This window comes from Hippocampus comes, unplaced genomic scaffold, assembly GCF_001891065.2.
Source record: "Hippocampus comes isolate QL1 unplaced genomic scaffold, H_comes_QL1_v1.1 scaffold7, whole genome shotgun sequence".
NCBI classification, from domain to species: Eukaryota; Metazoa; Chordata; class Actinopteri; order Syngnathiformes; family Syngnathidae; genus Hippocampus; species Hippocampus comes.
The window spans coordinates 7,744,627-7,761,546 of NW_017842060.1; the positions used below are offsets into that span (position 1 = coordinate 7,744,627).

Below are 16,920 nucleotides of genomic sequence, written 5' to 3' on the forward strand. Positions count from 1 at the left end.
TGTGCCTTTCTGCACCAGTTGAGTTCATTCAGCATCCGCTCCTGTTTGCTTCATATGGATCCGTATTGGCGTTGTGTGAAAGTATTCCAGCGGCCCTCGTAGTGACGGATGTTCTGCCGAGCATCCGCTGAGCCACTTTGGTTTCCAGTTGTTTTCCGCCCATCTGGGGTCAAGCGTGCACGTTGGCGCAGCGCGGCCAAATGCTGTCGGAGGCTCAACTATGCAGTTGTGTGTTGTGTAACTCCACGGGGCGATTGGCAGACGTGCGCTCCATGCCAAGGATACAGTCATACTCAACTCGTGTGTGTGTGTGTGTGTGTGTGTGTGTGTGTGTGTGTGTGTGTGTGTGTGTGTGTGTGTGTGGGGAGTCAGAAAAATGAAAGTAGGTGTTTGCTTTGGCAGCGAGGGGCTTTGCCAAAGAGGCTGCCAAAGCTCACCAAACGAACCCGAAGCAAGAGCTGAGTCTTTCATTCTTCCCACCTCTTCACTGTCATGAAGGTGGCCGTTTTGATCCACGCACGCACGCACGCACGCACGCACGCACGCACGCACGCACGCACGCACACACACACTCGGAGGGCAGCTTAGGGCTGTGTTGTTAAGAAAAATAAAAATAAAATGAAAAAGAAAAAAAGAGAGCGAGAGACAACTGCATAGTGCAGTAAAAAAAAAAAAAAAGGAACTGGTGAGGATTTGCAGCGAATCAGAACTAGAGCAGAGCCTCGTGGCCGTGGCTTACTTGAAGCCTTATTGTTTGTCCTTCGAGTTCAGAGGGCCAAACTTGGCTCTGAAGGTATCACAACAACAAATTAAAGGAAAACCTATCTTTCCCCAAAACGTCTTCCGTGGCAGAAAATTGGTTTCCCGCCTCGATTCAGGCGGTCAGTGGAACTGATTCAAGACACTTGGAAAACATCAGCTGTCTTGGAGTTGGCATAATCACATTCGTGGCTGCGGGTCTTTTTTCTTAGAACTGTAACTGGCAAGGACCAAAGTAATCAACAACTAATTGTGTGCGAATGTGTGCAATGTGTTTTTATAAGCGGGAATCCATTTGCTGGAATGCTGGCCCCCCTCTATTTGTGTAAAAAACTAAATTGACCACCTCATAGTACAATCACTTCATTTTCTAGAGCGTTTGTTCTCAGTTTGTTCTGTAATCTGTTCCAACAAAGTATAAAAATAATCTAAATCTGTATTTTTCCTGAAGTTATTGGGAAAATTGCAAATTAGTGCTGGGCTAGTTGACTTGATGTTTTTGTGTCGGTATCAAATGTTTTGTCAGCCAGAGATGTGACATTCACAAGGCCACTCAAAGCGCCGCCATGCGCCTTCTTGGAGGCTCCTTTGCATTTCTTACATCAAAATGCAACACACCAAATTTGATTCCAGTATCAACAGATTGGAGAAAGACACATTTTCAGGCTAAATATTCAAAAATACTTGCATGGCAGATATTCATGTTGACAGGGTGTTCTTTTCCTCTGTTATTATTATTTTTTTTTCCCCCATGATGTCATACCTGATGGTTTGAGAACAGTTTAGAATTAAAGTGTGTTCCAACACAATGTACATACTATGAATGCCTCTGGGCCATAAGATGACTCATCTTCTTTAATAAAAACCAAACCAACCATGCTGCGGTGTCACTACAAATGCACACACACACACACACACACACACACACACACAAACACACACGCACACACACACACACACACACACACACACACACACACACACACACACACACACACACACACACACACGGCCAATGTCTAAAAATGTCGATCTGCACAGTTTTCTTTTTGGCTCGTTTCACTTCAGATGATAAGACAAGAAGGAAGGTTGTCCATATTCCATATTGTAAATGCACAAAATTACAGTCAATATTTTCATTAAATAAAATTCTACGCCACAGGTGTTAAACTCAAGGCCCGGGGGCCAGATCTAGCCCACCACATCATTTTGTATGGCCCACGAAAGCAAATCAAACATGTCAACGTCCATCATGCTTGCTAAAATCTCTACCAAAATGTTAAATTCTCATACGCAATAAATAAGAGACATTTTGTAAGCATTTTCTTGTAACCAAACCCTTGATGACAGAAACTTAAACAATAGTTGAATAAACCGTTATTGACTTATTTTATTTGGTTTCAGTCATAACGACCCTCCAAGAGAAACGGTAACTAAAATGTGGCCCATGACAAAAAGGAGTTTGACACCCCTGTTCTACGCCATGAGTCCAGGATGTTCCCAAAGTCACCAAACAATATTTTCTGTTTTGTTACAGGTATCCTGACAGACGTGAGGCCATCAGCATTTGAGAGATTACGTTCCCTTGTCCATGGCTCGCCAGAGGACATTGGTGCAGTGTTGCAAAATGTTTCTGTTCCCAGCTGAAGTTCAGTTCAGTTCAGTTCAGTTCAGTTCTGTCCTTACAGCTGGACTTTCCCTTGGCTCTGGGTGAAGGCCTGCTCGAGGAGTTGGGTGTTTTCTTCTGTGGTGGTACTAGCAGGCCCTTCTCTATGTGGCTAGTGTAAATTGAAGCAGTGGACAGCAATAGACTGAACTGCAGTCGGGGGAGAGAAAAACGTCCTTCCAGGCGGCAATTTTACAACGCTGCTCCAATGTCCATTGGCGAGCCATGCGCAAGGGAACGCTCCAGTACGCTGACGAGAACTGCAAAGTCATGCTGTCAAATGCTGACGGGCTCACATCGGTTCAAAAACCTTAAAAGACATTTAAAAAGGGAAGTGTGTGACTTCTGGGACATCGTGTACAATGCATCGAATCAAATGGAAACCAGTATGTCGGACCTGAAACAAGCTATTATAAGTTAGCACCACCTTGTATGTCTCCATAACCTTCGGATGCCTTTTGGTTCTACAACAAGATATAGCCTTGGGACTATTATGAATTATTAATATGGTCATCGTTCACATTCAGTGATCTCTCATTGCAAGTAACACTTCTGTAGCTTCATGGCGAATTTGTGTAAATACCGGCGCATAAGGGGGAAAAAAATCTCAAAGTGATATTCTTAATACATGCAGAGCCTTGGCAGGTTGAATCATTAAGCAACATAATCTTAAATAAATCACGCCGTCCATGAGAATCTATGAGGCGATGTCTCAACGGGCGCCAAAAGAATAACATGTACAGTACTTAATAGCGACTGCCTTATCAGCGTCCCTATTGGCGTGACAGCCAAGCTAACTCGTTCATGACGTAACGTGTTGCACTGTCAGCAACCTTTCATCCATTTGTCACATTTTTGCACTTCTTTCTGATTAGATTTTGCTCTTTAACTGAAGACTGAAAGTGAATGTACAAACAGAAATAAATAAATCCAGGCATGAATAAAAAGTCGCGCTTTTAAAGCGAAATGATGCAACGTGCCATCGTCCGTGTGTCTTTCCCAGCTGGCTGTGTATCCATTACATCCACCATCATTTGTAACTGTACACTTTTAACGCAAGCGGCAACCACGCACAACGCCAAAATAAGCGCTTGATTTATGGAGACGCTTGAGTTTGCACTTACTTGGCTGCTGGAAGCTCAGATTCAATTTTGGTACGGAATGAGACGCAGACAATAAAAATGGTTCTTTTTTTTTTTTTTAAGAGACCCAAAGTACAAGATGCTACGTTCTAGAAGAGTAATACAGCCTCCCACGCAGCTCTTGTGATGCTCCATTATTGAACTCATGTCATGTCGTGTGACTCTGATGTGAAGCATCAGATGACACGTTTATACGCAGATGAATTTGTGAGCTCAAGTGCGATATGTGACATTTCATATTTCCCCAAAAGATCTTAAACATGCGCGGTTTGGCCGAACAGACGAAATGATTTTCTTCTTTGGCTAAATAAAATCGTTTGCACTGAGATTGTATGGCCTCGTGCCCAGACAACTCAATGCAATGTAGCAGTGCCTGCCTATTATATTTTTTCCCCTGAAAGGGAGGTATTTATTTATTTAGTTGCTCAAGGCACCCAGAGATTAATAAAGGCACAGCGTCTATTAGAGCAGAGGCCATTATTTGAGGAAACGCACTAGTAAGAAAAAAATAAAAATAACATCACATTAAATCCTTGAACAAACACGATCAGTATCCTGGTCGGTCCACCAATATTATAGACCACAAAAGTTGTGCAATTTAGGGTTGCCATAGCAACATCAGCAATCACAATTCTTCATTTACAGGCTAGGCGACTATCCTTGTTGAGGCAGTTATTTCAGGACGCACACGGAGTCAAGTCCATTTGTTTTTATTCAGTATTTTGTGACGGGCAGCAACATTTTTTGGGGAGTTTTTAGTTTCAACTTTTAAACTAGGCACTGTTGATGGTGGCATATTGAGAGAGCGGTTAACATGTCTGCCTTATTGATCGGAGGCTCCGGATTGCAATGTCAGCTGCAGTTTCTCACCGTGGAAAACTAACATGTTTCCTTTTTTTTTTTCACAAATTTATGGGACAGGAATAGGCTCCAGCAACTCTCCGCGACTCTGTTCAGGATAAACGATGTAGAAAATGGAGGGGGTGGATGGATGGGACAGGATGACACGGACAGCACGGGGATCAACTGGTTAGCACGTCCACCTCACAGTGCAAAGGCTGTGGGTTCAAATCCAGTCCCTGTGCCTGCATGGGTTTTGTCCGGGTATTCTGGTTTCTTCCCACATTCCAAGGGGTGATTGAGCGCCCAAAATTGTCCGTAGGTGTGATTGTGAGCGCGAATGGATGTTCGTCTCTGTGTGCCCTGCAATTGGCTGGCAACCGTTTCAGGGTGTACCCTGCCCGCTGCCCGAAAACGGCTGGGATCGGCTCCAGCATGCCGGCGACCCGATCAGATAATCGGTGGATGGATGAAGGATGACGCGGTTTCATTGTTCATGTTCCAGGTTACAAACGGTGTGGTGGCGGCCGTATTTGACTCAATCTTTTTTCCCCCCCCTGACGTTACATGTTACGTGCCATTTTATGTCTGTTAAACTAAAATGTACCCACTGCTGGTTTTGTACCATCGTCTGGGGGTGATACGTTGCGGTCATTAATTGCGATTCATTAGTCATCCGTCTCATAGCGTTGCTTTTTTTGCCATAGCTTTGAAGTGGGTGTGAATGAGAGGCACGGTTAATGAGTAGGAGTGCAAAAAGAAGCTCGGCTTGTTTTTTGCACGGCAAATGTACAGCCAAGGGATTTGTTTTCGCAGTGGCTTCACACAAAGAGGTGTAAAATAGCTTGACAGCCACAATTGTTGCCGTGTCAGCCCTGATCATATCTCTTTAATGTCACGTCTTACCGCAAAGTCCACCCATCTGCACAGATAGCAGCGGAGGGATTGACTTTACTTTAATACGCGACTTGCCAGCGGGGATCAGAATGAGTCCATATTAAATAGTGACTTCACTCTAAGGCTCTCCAAAAACTTGAGATTTACACCGGCGGGGTCACCAGTGGAAGTGGAGCTGGAGCCGAGTAGTGCCGAGTTCTCCTCCTCCTCCCCGCCCCCCCTCGCACGTTCTGCTTTCTTTTACTGTATATGGCTCACAAAGCCATTGTGAGCGTGTGCCGGTCCAAGTGGGGGAAAAGACGTAGCTGAAAGCCACTCTCAAGTAAAAGTAGTGACGTGGTGTTTACTCCAAAAGTAACCCCAGTTAAGCGCATACTTTGTGTGAGATCGTGTTTTATTTTTAAATTACACCTTGGTTTATTTTTAAGTTAGGGCAGCTACCGTATTTCCTCATCGAGAGGTTCATCTCAATCATTGGAAGAGATTGGGGAAAGCTGAGAAGTGTTGATTTGACTACTGGTGATTTGACTACTCGAGGCAACTCCGTTATCCAACACTACAAACCAACAACCCAGCATTTTGTTTTGAGTTAGAAGTTGTTTTCTTGTTCGCGAGGACATCAGTTTGGCCAATTAGATACTAAATCATTGTGTATTCATTTGAACCTCATGAGAACGTTTGAGTGATCCAGATTCCAAGCAGGAAGAGCTTAATTTAGGCTGTGACATGAGCAGCATACGTCGATGAGTTTAATACACAGAGTTCGGAGGATTAGGAGCATTACTGAAAAGTAGGGAAGACTAGTACATGAACAGAGTGAGAATATTATAAAATAAAATATTATAATATATATATATATATATATATATATATGTATATAAAATATGAAGATTGAAGAAAAATGAAGTCATACTGTCATATATATGACAATAGTTGGAAATTTGAAATACAAAAATGATGCCCTATGCTTCAACTTGTCATTTTAAGACCAAGTCATAATATGATGAAGGAAGATGTCATTTTATGATAAAACATAATATGAGGAGAAAAAAAAAAGTCAGAAATGCATGACATTGAAATAATATGAGGAACAAAGTTATAGTTTGATGAAAATGAAATGTGAAAATTATGAGTTCCAAAAGTTGGAATTTTATAGAAAAATAAAGTGAAGGAAGGAAATGAATATGAGGGGGAAAAGTTAGGATTTTATGACACTAAACCTGTAATGTGAGGGGGAAAAAGTTGTATTTCTATAAAAAAAACTAAGTGTAAATATTACATGATACAAAGTTGACATTTATCCCAAATTACCGGTATACAATAGTGAGAAAAAAGTTGTGCTTGTATGAAAAGAGTTTGAATATTATGAGGGGAAAACATTGGAATGTCATGATAATAACATCAAGACATTAAAAGAAAAAACAAAACAACAAAACAATGATCATAATAATAATTCTTATAATAAGTTGTAATATGAGGGAAAACGGAATTTTATGATCGTTGTAAAAAGATAAAAAGGTGTATTTTAATGTTTTTTTTTTCTTTTCTCCCTCCCCCCTCCCCCCGGTCTGTACTCAAAAGTTATACACAGAGCAACAAATCAAAACCTCTTATCTCAAAACATTTACATAGTACCGCGGTTGAAAAAAAAAAATCCAATTATGCCTGCCGAGTACTTGACTTCATTAATAGAGTTCCTGCTTTGTTGCAAAGCAACCAAGGCAGGTGAAAGCGTTGTCAGCCACCCAGCATGTGAGGGAAAAATAGACTTGCAACAGTATTGTGTTACTTCTTGGTTAACTCACTTAGCACTTGCGCTCATCCAACCACACCACTTTTACCCATCTGCTTGGTGTAAAGAAGTCATTGCGTCATGTAAGTGGAGTGTAATTACCGCAGGTCATTAAGTTCCTTTTCTAGCCTTCTTTTCGAGCTTGCGTGCCCGCGGCTCCGTCAGGAGCACGTTGCGACCCCTCGACCCCGTCGCCGTACGACTGTTACACTCAACCAAAGCCGCGCGTGGTTGTCAGGCACCCTGTGGAAAGACAACGCGGCAGTGTGGTGGGCTCAGGTTCGGGAGGATTCCCATGCTGTGGCGTGCGAGCGCTCTCGGGGTGTGTGCAAGATTTCAAAGCATGAATGGTGGTCGCCAGTCATGCATTTTCTCGTTTGCTCTCATTAGGGTGGCGGGTGAGCTGGTGCCTAGTCCAGATGGCTTCAGGTGAGAGTGTGAGGACACCCTGGAGTGGAGCCAGTCAATCGCAGGATTAGATCCTGCACTCGGAACCTGTCTCGCCACCCTCCCCAAAATGCTAATCAAATGTGGCCTTTGAACATGAAATTTTGCCCGCCTTTTGCTGGAAACTACAGGTGTCAAACTCAAGGCGCGGGGGCCGGATCTGGCCCGTCACATCATTACGTGCCACACAGATTCTTAGAACTACGAAATAGACAGAGTTTTGCGTTCGAGAGTGGCAACGGATTTGTTTTCAAGCTATTTTCACCGCGTTAAATGGTCTAATATTGTGTAACACATAACAGATTAAGTAAGGACAGATCATTGCTATTGTTTTGTGAAAACATGAATTTGGCCATTTTTAGACACGGGGTAGCATGTATCCAATCTAAAGTTGTAAATTCAGAGGAATGGAGTGTGTGCGGCAACCATGACGGCATGGTGCTGAAGCCTCCCACTATGAGGACCTCCAGTCAAGCTGCCAGGCAGCTTTGGAACCCGCGCTGAGACCATTTCAGACCTGCAGTTCTGCCGTACAGCTCTGTTCAGAGGAAGACTTGTGAGCGAATTACAAGCCAGGCTTCCAACATGCACTTACGCAGAGAAAACACTTACATCGGCGCTGTTGCACACACTTACAGGCATGCCGGGACACGAGTGGATCGAGCGCATGTGTAACACTGTGCACCGTAAACACTGTCGAAATGCTAGCTTGGCAGTTTTTTAAAAAAAATGCATAGGGTCGGGATGAGGGGGCCACCATTACGGGCATTTCCATACAGACATGTCGTATACTGTTTCCTCTGAGCTAGTTTAAGGTCAGGGACCGGCAGCTGCTACCTCAGCTGAGTGCAGCAGTCTGAAAGTTTGACATGACATTTGAACATGCTTAACTGTCACACACGTGGGAATACTTTGCCTCGGTGTCCATAAACGATAAGATGAGTATGGTGTTGAAGAACTTGACTAGTAGCCACAAGGAAGGAACTAATTCCATTTTTCTTTCTCAAGGCGGAATAACCCGCTGTCCCAAAAAGCTTATCTGTCCAATGACAACTTTGAATTTGTATTCAGCCAGTCAGACAAAACGGTTCTAAATGTGTCATCATGTTCGTCTCCGCCAAAGTGTGGTTTTGATGCTTATGCTGAATCCTGCTCTCTCTATTAGAACATCCTGTGGTGTCACAGTCAAACATAGTAATTGAATTTTTCAAAGAGCGATGTTTGACGAGACGCGAGGGCTGTTTTCCCTTCGGCTAACATCTCGGCGGTACAAAAGCGCCTGCGGTTTTCTGCTGGAGACTGTCTGACACTCTGATGGAGACTGGGCTGCACTGTACACAAGAAATGCAGGCCATAGGGAAATCATCATTGTGTGCACGAGGAAGTGACAACATTTCCCCCCAAAAAGGCATAGTTGTTAGCCTCGCCATTACTTTATGTGAAATGTTAAACGTTCACAAGTGTCTACTTAAAGCAAGGCAAATATACCACCTGGTTAAAATGAAAGGAGATTTTTTGCTGATTGATGCGTACGGTGGAAAATGTTGAATTAAAGCCGTGAAGATCCTTTCCGGGATCTGACAAAATGTAATGGGAAAGTGTATGCACTCAGTTGCCAGATGTACGTCTGTTGTGTTCACGAAGCAGACACCTGCACAATCAAACGAGAGCCAATTAAAGAAGTGTTATCAAAAAGTCACCTTTTACAAATATGATCATGTTCTGCTTTCATCGACTCTGTCAGGGGACTGCACTTCTTCATGCTGACGGGCATTTTGGGAATGGCATCTGTGTTAGTTTATGGTCAGATATTGACTGTTCAATTTGCATTTCAAACTTTGGAGCTCTCCTTGTGTACAGGCCTTAAAAAAAATCTTGGGAGCCTACTGAGCGCTTGATTGTCCCTAAAAATCTCATGTGGTTTAATATGGTCTAGACAGGTTTAAAAAGGACACTAACCTTAAAACAACATTAGAAGCGACAAATGTAACTGAAAATTCAATTCAATTAAAACAATATACTCTTCTAATTAAAGCATACAACACCGCCCCATACTGGAGGTGTTGCAAGGTCCACATGATGTGTCACTCACCTTAGCTATAAGCTGAGTTTGATATATATATATATATATGTATATAAAATATGAAGATTGAAGAAAAATGAAGTCATACTGTCATATATATGACAATAGTTGGAAATTTGAAATACAAAAATGATGCCCTATGCTTCAACTTGTCATTTTAAGACCAAGTCATAATATGATGAAGGAAGATGTCATTTTATGATAAAACATAATATGAGGAGAAAAAAAAAAGTCAGAAATGCATGACATTGAAATAATATGAGGAACAAAGTTATAGTTTGATGAAAATGAAATGTGAAAATTATGAGTTCCAAAAGTTGGAATTTTATAGAAAAATAAAGTGAAGGAAGGAAATGAATATGAGGGGGAAAAGTTAGGATTTTATGACACTAAACCTGTAATGTGAGGGGGAAAAAGTTGTATTTCTATAAAAAAAACTAAGTGTAAATATTACATGATACAAAGTTGACATTTATCCCAAATTACCGGTATACAATAGTGAGAAAAAAGTTGTGCTTGTATGAAAAGAGTTTGAATATTATGAGGGGAAAACATTGGAATGTCATGATAATAACATCAAGACATTAAAAGAAAAAACAAAACAACAAAACAATGATCATAATAATAATTCTTATAATAAGTTGTAATATGAGGGAAAACGGAATTTTATGATCGTTGTAAAAAGATAAAAAGGTGTATTTTAATGTTTTTTTTTTCTTTTCTCCCTCCCCCCTCCCCCCGGTCTGTACTCAAAAGTTATACACAGAGCAACAAATCAAAACCTCTTATCTCAAAACATTTACATAGTACCGCGGTTGAAAAAAAAAAATCCAATTATGCCTGCCGAGTACTTGACTTCATTAATAGAGTTCCTGCTTTGTTGCAAAGCAACCAAGGCAGGTGAAAGCGTTGTCAGCCACCCAGCATGTGAGGGAAAAATAGACTTGCAACAGTATTGTGTTACTTCTTGGTTAACTCACTTAGCACTTGCGCTCATCCAACCACACCACTTTTACCCATCTGCTTGGTGTAAAGAAGTCATTGCGTCATGTAAGTGGAGTGTAATTACCGCAGGTCATTAAGTTCCTTTTCTAGCCTTCTTTTCGAGCTTGCGTGCACGCGGCTCCGTCAGGAGCACGTTGCGACCCCTCGACCCCGTCGCCGTACGACTGTTACACTCAACCAAAGCCGCGCGTGGTTGTCAGGCACCCTGTGGAAAGACAACGCGGCAGTGTGGTGGGCTCAGGTTCGGGAGGATTCCCATGCTGTGGCGTGCGAGCGCTCTCGGGGTGTGTGCAAGATTTCAAAGCATGAATGGTGGTCGCCAGTCATGCATTTTCTCGTTTGCTCTCATTAGGGTGGCGGGTGAGCTGGTGCCTAGTCCAGATGGCTTCAGGTGAGAGTGTGAGGACACCCTGGAGTGGAGCCAGTCAATCGCAGGATTAGATCCTGCACTCGGAACCTGTCTCGCCACCCTCCCCAAAATGCTAATCAAATGTGGCCTTTGAACATGAAATTTTGCCCGCCTTTTGCTGGAAACTACAGGTGTCAAACTCAAGGCGCGGGGGCCGGATCTGGCCCGTCACATCATTACGTGCCACACAGATTCTTAGAACTACGAAATAGACAGAGTTTTGCGTTCGAGAGTGGCAACGGATTTGTTTTCAAGCTATTTTCACCGCGTTAAATGGTCTAATATTGTGTAACACATAACAGATTAAGTAAGGACAGATCATTGCTATTGTTTTGTGAAAACATGAATTTGGCCATTTTTAGACACGGGGTAGCATGTATCCAATCTAAAGTTGTAAATTCAGAGGAATGGAGTGTGTGCGGCAACCATGACGGCATGGTGCTGAAGCCTCCCACTATGAGGACCTCCAGTCAAGCTGCCAGGCAGCTTTGGAACCCGCGCTGAGACCATTTCAGACCTGCAGTTCTGCCGTACAGCTCTGTTCAGAGGAAGACTTGTGAGCGAATTACAAGCCAGGCTTCCAACATGCACTTACGCAGAGAAAACACTTACATCGGCGCTGTTGCACACACTTACAGGCATGCCGGGACACGAGTGGATCGAGCGCATGTGTAACACTGTGCACCGTAAACACTGTCGAAATGCTAGCTTGGCAGTTTTTTAAAAAAAATGCATAGGGTCGGGATGAGGGGGCCACCATTACGGGCATTTCCATACAGACATGTCGTATACTGTTTCCTCTGAGCTAGTTTAAGGTCAGGGACCGGCAGCTGCTACCTCAGCTGAGTGCAGCAGTCTGAAAGTTTGACATGACATTTGAACATGCTTAACTGTCACACACGTGGGAATACTTTGCCTCGGTGTCCATAAACGATAAGATGAGTATGGTGTTGAAGAACTTGACTAGTAGCCACAAGGAAGGAACTAATTCCATTTTTCTTTCTCAAGGCGGAATAACCCGCTGTCCCAAAAAGCTTATCTGTCCAATGACAACTTTGAATTTGTATTCAGCCAGTCAGACAAAACGGTTCTAAATGTGTCATCATGTTCGTCTCCGCCAAAGTGTGGTTTTGATGCTTATGCTGAATCCTGCTCTCTCTATTAGAACATCCTGTGGTGTCACAGTCAAACATAGTAATTGAATTTTTCAAAGAGCGATGTTTGACGAGACGCGAGGGCTGTTTTCCCTTCGGCTAACATCTCGGCGGTACAAAAGCGCCTGCGGTTTTCTGCTGGAGACTGTCTGACACTCTGATGGAGACTGGGCTGCACTGTACACAAGAAATGCAGGCCATAGGGAAATCATCATTGTGTGCACGAGGAAGTGACAACATTTCCCCCCAAAAAGGCATAGTTGTTAGCCTCGCCATTACTTTATGTGAAATGTTAAACGTTCACAAGTGTCTACTTAAAGCAAGGCAAATATACCACCTGGTTAAAATGAAAGGAGATTTTTTGCTGATTGATGCGTACGGTGGAAAATGTTGAATTAAAGCCGTGAAGATCCTTTCCGGGATCTGACAAAATGTAATGGGAAAGTGTATGCACTCAGTTGCCAGATGTACGTCTGTTGTGTTCACGAAGCAGACACCTGCACAATCAAACGAGAGCCAATTAAAGAAGTGTTATCAAAAAGTCACCTTTTACAAATATGATCATGTTCTGCTTTCATCGACTCTGTCAGGGGACTGCACTTCTTCATGCTGACGGGCATTTTGGGAATGGCATCTGTGTTAGTTTATGGTCAGATATTGACTGTTCAATTTGCATTTCAAACTTTGGAGCTCTCCTTGTGTACAGGCCTTAAAAAAAATCTTGGGAGCCTACTGAGCGCTTGATTGTCCCTAAAAATCTCATGTGGTTTAATATGGTCTAGACAGGTTTAAAAAGGACACTAACCTTAAAACAACATTAGAAGCGACAAATGTAACTGAAAATTCAATTCAATTAAAACAATATACTCTTCTAATTAAAGCATACAACACCGCCCCATACTGGAGGTGTTGCAAGGTCCACATGATGTGTCACTCACCTTAGCTATAAGCTGAGTTTGAATGTAAACAAACAACTGCAGTTTTCTAACAAGAGCCTCGTTCGTCCATTGGTGAGTACTACATGTCGAGGAAAAAAAAAAAACAACTTTTCAAATACATCGCATTTAGTCCTTTCACTGTCTGACTAAATTTGGATATGATGATTTACAAATGCAGCTCGTCATGGTGGGCATGCCTTCATTAGATGATATTCATACGTTTCAACTTCATTAGTTTTGAAATTCTCAGATTTATGCTGATTTTAATGAATCAAAAAAATACATTCAAAAAATAGGGAATGGGATTTTTCAAGGTGCTGCATGGTAGAACATATTTGAATAAGGCTTTTGGTGATGTCAAAGCGCTACTTGGCTCCCCTGAATATTTGCTGTCGTTTTGATTTACCATGGGTGTGTGTTTTTTGTTTTGTTTTTTTTGTGCACTCGATTTCCATGATCTCACATGTACAGGCTATATCCGATATGCCTGGAAGCATCCAGCCTTAGAGTCAACGCAGGACAATGGAAGTTGCTTGATTTATTTAATAGAACATTTGATCGGCATTGACATCTGGCCATGAGAGATAATGACCACAAATGGGTTGTAAAAATGCATCTGAAAAGCATGCGTTTGGGCCTGTGTCTATTTAAATCTCAGCAGTGGTGATGGGGTCCAGAGAATATATCAGAATGTAGTGTGGGTGTGGAGGGAAGTGTCCCCAGGAGCCAGCTAAAAGTCTCCCTCCGTGCACTAAAAAGCCTCGACCCGGCGCCGACACACCCACTCGACATGCATAGGGCATCTTCATAGCGGCACACTGGCAGCTGCTTACATGCACATTAGAACTGCGAGGAGACAGACAACATGAAAGACAATTTCTGGGAAAAAGGACCAGTGCATAGAACATTTTAAAAAATGAAGCCAGACAGACAGATTGCCGCTGTCTTGTGTTGCCGCGCAATGAGGAGCACATGACTTCAATCCGGCGTGGTGCGTGACTCCTTATCAGACAAAAGCGTCCCACAATGACGCCGAGCGCCCCCCCCCCCCCCCCCCCCGAGATCCATGGCAGTGGGAAGTCATGAGGTCTTCGTCCCTTTCGCCACGCCGCGTCTCGTGGCTCAAAGGGCCCTTAAAAAAATTTCCCTGCTTCTAAAACATCCAGCTGCAGTGAAGGGTTGTGAAAAAATAGGCGACTGGTTAAACACCATTTCTAGAGGCAAGAATGACGGCTTGGAATTTTTTTTTGCTCGATAAATGAATCTCAGAACCCAGCAAGCAGCACTAAATGCAATTATCGACAGTACAGTGGTCCCCAATCACCAATAAACACCATTTTGTCTGGCAATGGACAGAAAAACGCATCCAAATGAATCAGGAGATACATCACATCATCAATGACCAAAACACACAAACTGTTTCATTCTTTACATTCAATTGAACTGTTATGTTAAAACTCAGTCGGTAGCAAAAGCCCCCAAAAGTTAGAAAAATATCAGACACCAGTTTCACTGGTCGACATGAAATTGTGTGGACATGACTTTGAACACGGCATTTTGGGCGTACTCCAGGGCTTGTATTTTGACAGTTTTAACTCCTTCTAGGGAAATTGCTCAAATGAGCCGACGCAGTCTGATGTGGGCGGAGCATGGTGCTTGATGATCATTCGGACTTTTCCAATGACAAAGGGAATGCAAGGGCCTGTTCATATTATTTTGGCTTTATTTCACAATGGTTAATTTGTTTTTCTCCCCCCCCCCAACACTTTTATGACCATTACAATTTAACATTTGTAACATTTTAGACATTTCAAGCATTGCTTGTACTGTTGATTAAGATTTTAGAATGGTACGAATAGGCTGACTGTGGAACGAAATCTTTTTAGTTCCAAATCAAAGCAGACGTCAACCAGCATTACCAAACTGAACGAGTGCCATTTAAATGACACATCTTGAGAGACTCATGAGGGCTGGCTCACTTTTGCAAGACAGACCCAAAACAAGCTGTTTTCAGCAAGACAAGAAAATAGGGTGTAAAGTTTTGAAAATTACTCCTTGGGGTATTTTGATCAAACATGTTTCCCTATAGATGAAGAAGACACCTGGTAGCTGTTAAATTGTGTGCCTCATCTTAAATGTGTTCAAGCCCAGGAAAAATACCTTCAAATTTAATGTCTCATTATAGCACTCGTAGGTAGGCGGTATAAAAAAAAATGTGGCTAATAAATCAAAGTGCTCTGAGAAGGGCAAAGTCACTTAAAAAAAAAGTCAATAAAAAGAAAAGGAGGCCAGCAGGAAACAAATGATTGGATATGATGGTTATAAAAGTTCCTTTCTTCTCCGAATCTTCTTTGAATTGTGGTGCTAAGCTAGAACAAGCTGGCAAAGTTTATGATGCGTGTGTGCGTGTGTGTGCGCGTGTCTGTGTGCGCACACGTCCGGCCATCACGACATCACATGGTGCAATCACAGAGTGGCGATGGCCTGAGGCGGCGTGGACGCGTTCCAGAAGGAGCACTTGGAATTAGACTAACTGAAGGTTGCCGGGTTCATCCGCAGTCAACTTGAAAAGGGTTGATTGTCTTGATGCGCCGCTCACGGTTGTGTGCAAATCAACTGGAGAAAGCTTTGAATGGCCGGCCTATACTGGATGTGACTGTGGCTAATAGTGGACTCAATCAATGAGAGAGAAACAGACAGATAGAGAGGGAGGGGGTGGGGGGGGTCTGCCTTTTATAATGATGCCTTTAAGGATGGCAAAATGTTAAAGTGAAGAGAAGACTTGTACAACCCCAATTCCAAAGAAGCTACAACACGTTCCAAAAAAGACATAAGACCTGTTTGGAACAATCCACAGGTGAACGGGCTAACTGGGAACAGGTGGGTGCTATGAGGTTCACCTCTTTGTGAACAACTGCGTGAGAAAACAGTCAAAGAGTTTAAGGACAATGTTCCTGAATGAACAGTGTTAAGGAATGAAGGGATTTTATCGTCAACGGTCCATAATATCTTCAAAAGGTTCTGAGAATCTAGCAAAATCACCGCATGTAAGGGGCAAGGTCGAAAACCAACGTTTGAATGCCAGCGAGTTTCGATCCCTCCGGCGGTACCGCATCAAAAACTGACATAAAGGATGTCAGCAAAAAAGGTTCAGAAACACTTTGGAAAAACAATGTCAGTCTCTGCAGTTTGACGCTAAATCCGTAAATGCAACTACAAATTCGACGAAGCAAAGCGAAAGCCATTTATCAGCAACACTCAGAAAAGCCGCCGGCTTCTCTGGGCCCGAGCTCATTGAAGATGGACAGACGCAAAGTGGAAAAGTGGTCTGTGGTCTGACGAGTCCACATTTCAAAGTGTTTTTGGACGTCCAGGACAAAGAGGAAACCCCCTCCACCCCCCCAAAAAAACATCCCGAAGTTCAAACGCTAGCATTTGTGATGGTGTGGAGCTGTGTTGATGCCAATGCCATGTAATTTACCCAATCCGTGAAGTCACACTTTCTGCTAAAAGGTACATTCTGGTTTGGGAGAAACACATGCCGCCATCCAAGCAGCGTCTTTTTCATGGACACCCCGTGCTTATTTCAGCAAGACAATGCCAAACTACATTCTGCACATGTTACGACAGCGTGGCTTCGTCGTAAAAAGAGCCCGGTTCCCAAATGTTCCTTGACTGTTGTTAAAAGAAAAGGTGATGTAACACGGTGGCAAACGTGACCCTGTCGCGGCTTTTTTGGAACGTGCTGCAGCCATTAAAAATTCAAGTTCATGATTACAGTATCTGCT

General features: G+C 42.9%; 1 long non-coding RNA gene across 1 annotated transcript; it reads right to left on the bottom strand.

The window, feature by feature from the left end:
• Positions 1–8,266: 8,266 nt before the first annotated feature.
• Positions 8,267–14,906, bottom strand: LOC109510961 (uncharacterized). Its single transcript, XR_002167216.1, has 2 exons — positions 13,133–14,906; positions 8,267–9,635 (listed from the first exon to the last, which is right to left on the bottom strand). It is a non-coding gene; the product is annotated as an uncharacterized LOC109510961 (long non-coding RNA).
• Between the last annotated feature and the right edge of the window lie 2,014 nt (positions 14,907–16,920).